This window comes from Dendrobium catenatum, unplaced genomic scaffold (assembly GCF_001605985.2).
Source record: "Dendrobium catenatum unplaced genomic scaffold, ASM160598v2 fragScaff_scaffold_1557, whole genome shotgun sequence".
Taxonomy (NCBI): Eukaryota; Viridiplantae; Streptophyta; class Magnoliopsida; order Asparagales; family Orchidaceae; genus Dendrobium; species Dendrobium catenatum.
Window position 1 is genome coordinate 6,903,124 of NW_021320019.1, and position 6,345 is coordinate 6,909,468.

The window sequence follows — 6,345 nt, forward strand, 5'->3', positions numbered from 1 at the left end:
CAAATTCTAAAACCATTGCTCTGATACCACTAAAGCTTGTCACGACCCAACCCGACCGGGACGGATCCCACTTGCATCGGGCCACGACATAGCCAACAAATCCAGGATCTGGCTTTGGAATTTGCTTTCGAAACTTTCTTCTAAATATAACACAGACAGAAAAATACATAGCTACTATAAACATCCAAACACAGCGTAATTCATTTATCTTTTCTTCCATCAAAATAATCATATACATATACAGTGTATGGCTTCAAACAGAAAGAACAGAACAGAACAGAAAAGCCATGATTGTACAAAAATCAAAAGTATCAAGTACCTAATCACAGATCAGACTCAAAACGTCTAGTCCAAGACCTCCTTCCCTTTCCCAGAACCTGAAAACCAAGCAGAAAACAAGAATGAGCTAACAGCTCAGCAAGACATCAATCACCAATCAAAATCATCAAAAACTCACATCAGAAAACGTATCAGAAAAGTGTCCGTACAGAAATCGTACAACAGACAGAACAGATAACAGTTCAATCAGAATCAAACATCGAATACGGAAACTAAAATCATATCAAATTGGATATCATAAAACTTTCATGTCACGGAGCAGACAGAATCATACGGAATAATCAGAGTCATACATAAATCAGAAATCAGAGAAAATCACATTACAGCTTTACAGAACAGATAATTTCAGAACAGAACTTCCTTCCAGTTGTTGGAACTTCCCCTCTTCCCCTTATGGCTTCCTTTTGTGCTTATAGTACCAGAACTTCCCCTTATAGCTCTCTTTTGTGCTTATAGCACCAGAACATAACATATATACAAAATTTTAGATTTCAGAACTTCACCTTATGTCTCCCTTCCCGGACCCAGACAACGGAATCACAAAGGATTCTGGCCCCTTATAACTCCCTTTTGATAACATACAAATAATCAATTCATTCCAATCATCTCATTTCAGAATTTCAAAAATCGTACGAAAATTCAGCGGCATAACAGCAGTATACGGAATTTACATAAAATTCACAAATCCAGAAATTTACCAAATTACCATAGAACATTCACAACAACATTATAAGACTTTAGTTGTACTGATAAAATATTTTTCAACATCCTGATAATTTGCAGTTCAATTAAAACACCACAGAATCCAAAATATCCGGTACAAATCTTCCAGAAAATACTCAAAACGTGCATAATTATCATCTCAGAGACATACCAAAAGTTACACGATAAAAGCTTTGTCAGGAGAAAATAATACCAGAAATTTGCTAACGGAAACAAAATCCGGAATAGAAAATGCGTCAAAAATCTCATTTTTAAAAATTGAGGATGTCGGAATGTGCCTTACCTTGAGTCGGTCAACTTCTCTAACTACCACAACGGACGAAAACAGACCGGAGTCGCTCAAAAATCATCTTTTCCTTCTTTTCCTTCATTTTTCTCTCTCCTGGGCGTCCTTTTCTTTCCAAAATATCTCATTTCCATATTTATCAAGACTGATCGTACCGGACGATCGCAACTTCATCCCGGACGATCTAGGCTATGGACGAATTTCGTCCAGACGGTCCCAGACGATCTAGGCTCTAGATGAATTTTGTTCAGACGAAATTAATTATCGTCACGAACGACTTGGGCTCTAGACAAATTTCGTCCAGATGAAATTAATTATCATCCCGTACGACTTGCTCTCAGTAAAAATTTCATCCAGACGATCCTATTTTCGTCCAGACAAACCATACAGCCAGAACTGTTTTCCTGCACAACCTGTACCGATCGTCCCGGACGATCTAACTTCGTCCGGACAAACCTGGGAGCAAAATGGTCTTTACATATGGTAAGTCTCTCTATTGGGCTGAGGGGCTACCTGGAATGGCAGCCTTTGAACTGACTATTATGGAGGAGCACTGGGTTGACTGGTGACAAGTTGTTTCAGCTTATCTACTACTAAGATTATGGCCGCTCTATTTTTAAAGGACTCAACAGGCTTTATGGCTTTCTTCTGATCAAATAAATCCTTTAAGAATGGCATCCAGGGAGCCTCTTCTTGCAGGTTACTTGCTTTATTAATAAGTTTTTCAAAGGTTAAAATGGTGGACCTTTTCAGGAAAAAAGAAATAGGCCTATAAATATTTTTCAAATGAATCTCCACTCCATGTTGCACTTGCAACTGGGGTTCACACTTCATTGAGAGGTTTTTTCACCTCAAGATATATTCAACCAAAGACTCTCCCAGCTTTCATTTTTCAATGACCAGATGGCCCATGGTTATATGCTACTAAGTTCTAGGAAATCTCTTTAATAAAAGATTTTTTTAGCTAGATAAAGGTTCTCACCAAATTGTTGGGTAGATCAGTGTACCATTTTGAAAGTAATGCTATAGACACTACTAATAAAATAATGAAATATTAGAGCATCTGACTCTCCTGCGTTGCAACTGCTTACTCGCAAGTGGGCAAGATCCTATCTTGGGTTGTTGACACTGGCAAAACTTTAAAGGATTGTGCTTAAAGCCTTCGTATAAGGGACTATATCATATTCTTTGGGGTAGGTCATTCCCCTTGGAATAGATGCGGATCCTTGGGAATGAGCTAAGACCTCCCTTACTTTGGCCTTAATTAGTTATTTGATGTCTTTTTTGGTGGTACTTGAGGGACCATTGAAATTGCTAATTGTGTTTGAAAAATCACTAGAGGCGCTAAAAAGGCTAGTGGAGGTGATAGCAGGACTAAAGGAAATACTGGTTGAACTAGAGGGACTACTGGCATTAACTCAAAAATTTATAAATTGGATCCTGATTTTCTATTTTCCCTAGCTATTATATGCATTGTAGGCTGCTACTATTTGGGCTGAGGTTGTTGGGTTTCAACAAACTGACTCTACGTGTTATTAACTCTCAATAGAGTTTCTATAACTTGTCTTTCCAAATCCTTAATGAGGTCATCTTTCCTTCTAAGTTTAACTGATTCATCAGAATCAAAATCAACAACAGCTAAATCTTCCTCCTCACATGAATTATGTCTACTAGGCTCGGCATCCTTGGCTAATGCCCCTGTCTAGACCATGTTGATGCTGCTAGTAGTAGCTTTATCCTCTTCCATTTGCAAATCCTCCAAATCTAGGTCAAAAGTTTCCACAGACTCTTTCTTCTTGAGGATATTTCTGATCTCTTGTACCACCTCATCAACCGATCTTCCCTCTACTAACTCGGGGTTGACAGGTAAGTACCCCTTGTACTCCATTATATCATCAAGTTCTTTCCTTATAGATTGGAGAGGGTATCCTAGATCTTAAGGTCATCTGCAATGAGGGGTTATACAAGTATTTGATTATTCATTGCTTCATTTAGATTAGGAACAATCACCTCCCCTTCAACTATCACAGGGTTGGTAGTTGGAATGGTGGCATCCTTAATAGGGTGATGGGCATCCTCTTTAAGGGGTGATGGAAGAGAACCTGAGGAGCTTGAACTCCTACATCACGTGAGGAAGAGCCCTCGCATCCCTTAGTATAGAGCTTGAGTATATCAATCGATATCTGGGGGTCTTCAACCTTGCTGACTTTCTTGAGAATTTAGTATTATTTAGGAGATTTGGGCTTCTTTCCCTTGACTTAAAAACTTTTCTTATCATTTTAATCTAATTGAGTTCTAACTAATACTAGGACAATTTTAAAGTTCTTAGAGGGATTAGTGACCTACTAAAAGGATGACAGCCTTTTCCAGATCATGTCAACACAATATCCTCTGTCTTTGACGAGGCACCTAGTGGTATCCATCTACCAACAAGATAGTTATCAATTATTTAAAAATTTTCTTATTCTTCTTCACAGGCTATGGAGTCAAGTTCTTTGCTTCAATCTTTTCTTCCTTTAAGATCACTTTCTCAAATAGATGTGAGATTACCCACTTCTTGTGTCTCATATACTATTCTTTTGTTTTACCTGCTGGGCAACGTAGTTGCGAATTATGTTTCGCAACATCCTTGTTCTTTGAAGTTGTTTCTCTTTATTATTTTTTTCATAAAGTACTCCACTAGGCATGTTGGAGAGCTAGCTATCATAGCCCCCTCTCCTCCCCTGTAGCAATAGCAAGAGGGTAGAAGTGACTCTCCTTAAAGAGTGGAGAGGAAGCAAGAATAGGTAACTCCTTAACACTCTCACTCGACCTGGTCCAGAGCTTTTTATTCAATAATCCTTTTGGTTATTATTTTCTTCTTTATATTCCTCCTTAAGTAGTTCTTCTGTTGGTTCTTGTTTGTAAAAGGGATCTCAGAGCTCCATCCATTCTCGAAAAAAAGATTTAACTTTAATATCACAACAAATTTTTATTTCTCATCCTCCCTGGAGGATATAGAAGGTACGGGGGTGACAATAACCTTCATTTTGGGAATGGGGAAGTCAGTCCCCAACCCAAAAGTGATCTAGACTAGTGGGATGTTCTTATCGCCTTTAGTGGCGAGGTCATCCACAACTACCCCTAATTAACATTTTGCTTAGGGGTCATAAAGCCTATTCCAAATTGGATAGAGTTGTAGAAAATCAGTTCCTGAACATATAGATCATTATCAAAGAAGAAAATCAATTTTCTGGCCATTGTAAAAAGAATTGACTGTGTGGAATCGAAGAAAGAATGTTTGAATTAGATATCTTGATATTGAATTTGAAAAATCATCTAGGATCTTGTATTATATCACATATATTGAATTATAGAAGTTATAACTCAATACACGATAATAAAATGCAAAGGTCATTTATGTTTTGAAGAAAATTTAATTTTCATCACATATGTTAAGCTACAAGGAGATGATGCGGCATAATAAATGGCAACGATAACTAGAGTTAATTTGAGTAATTTTGAAGAGTTTCGAAATTTGAAAAATTGATGGATTTTCTTCGAGTTTTAAAACTTAGCATATTGATTTTCACTCATCATGCAGGTTTACAAAATTAATAAGAAAATTCTAATAGTAGTTCTTGACTCTATCATTCCACCAATTAACTTGGGGTGAAATGTCAAAGCTTAGATTTGAACTTGAAATTTAAATTAAACTTGAACTAGAGGTTAAAATTTAAAAGATCTTCTTCAAATTTTGAAACTCAACATAATGAGTTTCACTCAAATATGCAGGTTTACAAAATTGATAAGAATATTCTAAAAGTCTAGCATTACTTTATCGCTTCACAAATTGACTTAGGGGAGAAATATCAAAGTCTGAATTTGATAGAGGTTTCCTCACTCACTTCTTTTGTTCAATTCTCTTTTTGATGTTTGCCACACTCACCCAAGGTAGATATTGGTAGAGGGACCAACGAAAGGAGGGTAGTTAAAAAAACTAATGTAATAAAATTTCTACCGTTATTAAAGATGGAGAGACAGATTCCAGCGGAGTTGTAATTTTTTGTTTGGTTGAAAAAGAGCTTTTGTCTTGGAAAGGTGCAAAGCGATTGAAATTAATTTTTTTTTTTTGGAAAATTTGAAATTGACTTTTGAATTTTAATTTTGAAATCGAACCTCCATTGGAGATGATATACCACCTTAAGAGATGGAAATAAGATCTCTTGATGGGTACAGACTTAGAATTTCAAATTCTATGTAGATTATCGTAGTTAAATATTTGATTTTACATCATTTTGACCCTTTAGGGTCATATATAATTCTTTCATGAATTTGGCTACGATTTTCGGTATAGAATTTGCAATTCTAAGTCTGGAGCCATCATGACATCTTATTTTTATCTCTCAAGATGGTTTATCATCTCCAATGGATGTTTGATTTCAAAATTAAAATTCAAAAGTCAATTTCAAATTTCCTAAAGAAAGTTAATTTTAATCGCTTTGCACATTTCCAAAGCTAAAGCTCTTTTTTAACCAAAGACAAAGATAGGTCACTACCACAAGGTGTGGCGGATTAATAAGTCACTACGCTATAGGGCACTTTGTCTCTAATGATTTTCTTTATTTGAAAATCCTTAATCAAATTTTCATTTGAAGCCTGACTCGTGAAAAGCACAAGTGTCCAAGAAATTCAATTCTAGGAGTGCAATACCAATTCAACAAATTAGATAAAGCTCACCAAGGTGCTTTGATAAGGATAATGCTTGCCAACCAACCAGTTGTATTCCATCAAGTTGGCGAGAATATGAAGTCATATCAAAAGCCAGCTCAAATCCTACAAAGTTTTGTTCAGACGCTATAGCCAATCATTCATTCTTAGTCATTTGCCATACCTGAAATAGAACTGATCAACCCTCTCCCTCCAACCAAAAAAATAAAAAGATAAGAGGTGATACATGTTGGTGTTATTTAACTATTATAAACCAATTATAAAAATTCCAAAAGGTTCGGCTTGAA